The sequence below is a fragment of the Berghia stephanieae genome, chromosome 13, assembly GCF_034508935.2.
Source record: "Berghia stephanieae isolate SIO BIC M18660-M18661 chromosome 13, UCSD_Bste_1.3, whole genome shotgun sequence".
NCBI classification, from domain to species: Eukaryota; Metazoa; Mollusca; class Gastropoda; order Nudibranchia; family Aeolidiidae; genus Berghia; species Berghia stephanieae.
This window is the reverse complement of record NC_088372.1, coordinates 18,002,129-18,008,104: the sequence shown is the minus strand read 5'-3', so window position 1 is coordinate 18,008,104 and position 5,976 is coordinate 18,002,129.

Sequence of the window (5,976 nt, the reverse complement as noted above, 5' to 3'; positions counted from 1 at the left end):
GAGAGAGAACGTCATGCTGGTTGTGCGCATGCGTCTCTCGTCCTCGCTTCCGGTAGCAGCCTCTTATGGTTCTCACACTACTATGTTATGACGATCGACCCAAACAGCAAATTCTTGTCCGCATTCGTGCACCGTCGCAAACCCGACAGGTAGCATCGTCACAACACACCGTTCGACTAGATGCTCTGCCGTCTCAGGTTCTTGCCCACAGCGGGTACATGTTGGACAGTCAGAAAGACCCCACCGATGAAGCGCACTGGCAGTGAGGCAGCTCCTCGACCGAAGCCGATTCGCCGTCAACCAGTGTCTCCTCTTACTGGTATCAAAGCCTGGCAAAATATCACCAAGCTTTGAGGAGGTAGCGTCCCCGCCCCCACGAGGGATTGAATTCGTCCAAACCGACTTCCATCCCGTATGTGCAGCTCTAGACGTAGTCAAGGATTCTGCGTACAAGGGTTGCCGGGACTTATTTCGACTCGAAACGGGGGCGCCGTCCATTATGCGCATCAGAGGGATATCCCCATTCCCTCTCTCTTTGATCTTACTCAGCCAGTTTTCCGTAATCGTCTCCCTCCGGACATCGGGGGGGGGGGGGGGGGGCTGGATCGCTGCCATTATCGGGCCCCATTCTCTGTTGCTAGCGTTCCTGACACTATGTGCATCGACTTGCGAAGTTTTACATCCACCTTCTCAACTTTTCTGCTTCTACCCAACACTGGAGCGCAATATTCCGCGGTGGAATAGCATAGTGCCAAGTCGATCCCGCCAGCTTCCTCAAAAGACTGCACCACTTCTCTTTCTTCCGGGCAATGCGTTCGAGATGCACCCGATAGGTAAGTCTGCGATCCAACGTCACCCCTAAATATTTTGGATGCGGTTCACATGGGAGAGGCTGCTCCCCGACTAGGACATTCAGTTTGCGGGTGTGCCAAGCACTGCATAGGTGAAATGCAGTGGCCACGGTTTTTGATGTGTTCATCTTCAGGTACCACTTGTCGAAGTAAGATTTGAGTCTGGTGACGTCCTCGCTGAGTACGCTCTCGAGACGGGTCCACACTTTACTCTGAGTAACGAGTGCCAAGTCGTCCGCGTTTCCCAGCCTCAGGGAGGAAGTGTTCGGCATATCGCTATTGTAAACGTTAAACAACATTGGCACAATACCGACCCCTGAGGGACCACATTCTTCAACTTCCTTAATTTGCTCGTGGCGTCTCCCAGCGGGATGTGGAATTGCCTTTCCCCCAAGACCGAAGACACCAACTTCAAGGTCTTTTTGCACCTTCTGATTTTTGCTAGTTTGAGCATCAACCATTCGCACCAGACCGTATCGTACGCCGCTGATAGGTCTATAAAGACAGCACCTGTTTGCTGTTTTCTCTCGAACCCATGCTCAATATGCTCTGTAAGGGCAATGACATGGTCCGTGGTGCACCTCCCTTCCCTGAAGCCCGCCTGCTCTGGTGGCAGGGCAGCGTCTAGGACCGGCCCCCATCGGTTTAATAGAATACGCTCCAACAATTTGTAAAGACAGCTCAGTAGAAATATGGGTCTGTAACTGTCAGCCTCCTTTGCCGGTTTCCCGGGCTTTAGGATGGCAACTATCTTCGCATGCTTCCACACTTGTGGAAGTCTTCCTTTTGCAAGGACGTCGGGCATTGCCTCTGCCAGCCAGGTCCGTGCCCGGGGGCCCAGATGCGTCACCATATCGGGATATACACCATCTATCCCTGCTGCTTTGCCGTTCTTCACATCGTTAATGGCTGCACCCACTTCTCGGGGACTGAACGGGGCCGTTCAGTCCGACTCCTCTGCAGGTAACGAGTCCAAAATCGTACGGTACGCCTTGCGGACACCGTGCTCAAATGCCTGATTAGGGACCCGTTTGCTACGGTTCTTAATGTTCTTGGCAATTGTGTCTGCCTCACACTCCGGTGCAGCCTTCGCGTAATTCCGGTCCGGGTCAAATTTCTTGATCAGGCGCCAAGCGTGGCGGCTGGAGTGTGTAAAGTCGAGACTTTCCACGGTCTCCTGCCACCGTTGCTTCCTTCCCTCTGCCAGAGACTGAAGTAGTCTATCGGCTACGTCCTGGGACTGGGTCTGCTGGTACTCTTGGTACAGCTCTTCCGACTCTGCTGTCCAGCAAGGGGTGTAGAATTTCCGCTTGCCTCGTGGAATAGAACGTTGAGCGCTCTTAACCAGTAGCATGCTAAATCTGGTTATATTCTCGGACTTGGGAGGAATGGCAGGGGAAACCTGCTCGATATAGGAACTGAATTCCTCCCAGTCAGCCTTCCTGAAATTCCATCTGCAAAGTGGGAGAGACTGCACCCTCGGTATTGTCACCCCAGCTCTGATAAGAACAGGCCTGTGCTGGCTATGCGGAACGTCCCCGAGGACTGTTCGCTTCACCTGCAGCGGTTCACCGTTCGCGCCTTTCGTAATGAGGGTGAGGTCTGGAGTAAACTCCTTATTATGGCGGGTACCCCTGAAGGTACCCTTGGCTGTAGAATCGTATACTAGGTGTAGATCATTACAGTCCATCCATGAGCGGAGTTGTCTTCCTGCCTCGTTGCAGTCTCGGTAGCCCCATTCGTGATGGTGGCTATTAAAGTCTCCCAGACAGATAGAAGGATGGCTGACTACCGGTACCGGTGGTGTAGTCCAAGTCGCTCTAGGTGGTTTGTAGATATTATGCAAACACAGTCCACCTACTTGCACGGAAATTCGGTTCACCCCATTGTCCGTTACGCTCTCAATGACCCTTAACTTCGATGGCTCTTTAGCGTAAACGCTAACCACTCCTTTGAGCCTCGAAGTGTCCTCGCGTTGGACCACCGTATAGCCTGGGATCTGGAATCGGGAAGATTGCGCGCCTGAGTAAAGCTGGGTCTCCTGTAACAGGATGATGTCTACGCTATCGGCGGCCAGTAGCTTTGATAAAAGCTCATTTTTCGCCATACTCTGGCTCTCGATATTCAGGGACAATATGTGCGTCAGGTCGTTATCCACGACATCGCATTTTCCGATCGGCAGGCCGCGAATCGATGGTGTAGAGGGACGCTTGATTTTTTCTCGAACGTGTCGACGACCCCGGTGACACGAACGCGGTATTATTTGGCTAGGCGGCATCCCGCTTTGCCATTGACTGAACTGATTTGGAACCATCATATCGAAGTAGTGTGGCGCCCGGGATAGCGGCTGCTATTCGGGCACCGGGTTGGATCAAATTTAGTCACACACCGGGGCGAGCAGCTCATGTGGCTCGTTGGCTCGATACCCGGGTGACGGTCAACCGGGATTTACACCTTTGCCCTCCCGTGTGGCTCAAGCCCCTTCACCGCTGCAAGGTAAAGATCCACGAGGGGGCGCTTCAGGTGAAAGCGGCTTGAGACACATGCGCAAAACCAAATTAACGTTCTCTCTGTAAGGTGACGTCCAATCAAGGGACGATACTCTTCCGCTAATCTCATTCCCTAGAATACTGATAGCCATGGAAAGCACTTTTTGAAAACCCATACATAAGTCAGAAACTGAGAGCCAATTCAGTCTCAAGACAATCGCGTTGCTGATGGATGGATGAATGAATGAATGAATGAATGAATTATTTATTGTCGATGAAAATACATATTATGTACACGTCGTTTATACACAATAACAACTATTAACAATGACAACAAAACATAAAAGTGATAATTAAAAAATAAAATAATGATGTATATATTCTTAATAACATCTGATTAAAAATCATTGAGCCCTTTAAGATTATTCACCGACATAAGAATTAAAAAAAAAATACTTTGCGCATAAATTAAATACTATATATTACACATAAAAATTGACATGTCTCACTGTTTCATTAATTATGAATTTCAAATATACTAAAGGGAACAGAAAACAGATCTGAACCAGTCTGAGAAGCTGCCAAATTTGTCATAAGAGACTATCAAACCTATTCAAATCTGTTTCCGTTCTCATGTGCTCTGACAGATTATTCCACGAGACTGCAGCGACATAACAAAAGGACTGTTTACCGAAATAGGTTGTTTTGATGTCTTGGACATTAACAGTATTGGTGTGCCTAAAATCATATTTTCATTCTTTAAAAGTTACAAAATTTTCTAGACTTTTTGGGGATAATTTATGAAGAATTTTGAAAGTTTCTCTTGCCATAATTTGCATTCGCTTGGTTTCGAGGGGGATAACGTAAGCCTTTGTTAATGATTCTTCGTAAGTGCCGGTATAGTCACTGTAGATAAATCTGAGAGCACGTACTTGTATTTTTTTTCATTTTCTAAGTATTTGCTCTTGAGCAGAAGTGTCAAATAAGTGGACAAAAGTTGAAATTTGATAAGATTAATGTATAGAAAATTGTTAGTGTTATTATTTTCGAGAGGAGTCTTCTTATCTTATTCTTTTTAAAATGTTTAGTTGTTGGTCTGTAAAAAGCAAGAATTAGCCATTTTGTGTCCTCCATTGTCACTTCGTAGGTGTTGTTTTCTAACGCATTGTCCTCCAGATCTTATCTTCCCGGGCCACAAGGTCTGATCTGATCCAAGTTGCTATCCCTCTTCCTTTATAATCACTGTCGCGTCTTTCCAGTTTGTATCCGTCAAAGTCCCTGTTTGATATTTATATAAAATACATCATTGAATAACGGGAATGTCACAATCACACCAGTCTATAAATCAGTATTCAGCACGTAGAAATTTTGTATTATTTGTTTTTTTAATATTGCAAGACAACAAATACACGTCTATCTGCTCCGCGTATTACATAATATGTTGGTAGCATCAGATTTCTTTCTTGTAGTCATTTTATTCTTCCTTTTTAAGAGTTTTTGACTCAAAAGGCAACGTTGAGCCCAAATTTCATGACATGTATATACCACGCCTGTGTATCATATTTATTTTTATCAGACAGCCTATCCAAACATCTGAAAAAAATATCATTTATCAAATGAATACAGTAGTCAACCAATCCCCCTCCCCCCCCCCCCTCTTCCCTCTCCCACTTATAAAACAAATATTATCTTTGTAGGAAACTTATTGTTAACATTGCGCTTTATTTAGATTATTTGACTTAACATGTTAATCATCATTTACAGTCAACACTCATTCATCAGTCCACTCAATATCCCTCTTCATTATCTATTTTTCGCAGATATGTTCCTCATCAACACTGGCAACTTACAATGCCGAGACGTTTAATTCCAAAGCCAAGAATAAAAATAGGTCCTGATTCCGAATGCAGTTCTCTCATTGATATGAAAATGGATGAGGATAATGATATGTCACTTGAGATCACTTCCAGACCGAGTGAAATAGTTGCCGATACAACAATAGCAAAAGCATTAACTACTAAGCTTCGATTTATTGGGTACAAATTCTTAGGTGAACAAATGGCATGTACTTATTTATGTGTAATTAGATCCAATTAATACGTAGATGGAAAAATAAAAATATCAAGAGATGCTATAAGTATAGATGAACATGAGTTTTATGGACAGACTATAGAAGAAGAGGAAGAAGAAGAAGAAGAAGAAGAAGAAGAAGAAGAAGAAGAAGAAGAAGAAGAAGAAGAAGAAGAAGAAGAAGAAGAAGAAGAAGAAGAAGTCCTAATATCCACACAACTTTCAATCAGAGTAACATTGCTTCACTCGTCAATCCTAGGCTGCGGTCAATATAATCCTAAAGAAACAATGTATAATGGAACCATTGTGCTTAATACAAATAGCAAAGGAACGTTTGATCAAAAGTTACAAATAACCCCAATTGTTTAAAAAAATGCAAAACCAACAAGTTTTTTTTTATTTCACAAGATATCTCAATTTTTGCTCTCTCATGTACGTAGAGGGAAAGAAGATTCCCTTCAACCTGAAAATTTCAATAATTAAGTGTAATACTCCCCCCCCCCCCGCGCCACACACACACACAACCCAAAGTTGTGCTTTGGAACTTTTTATAGAAAGATGTTAGC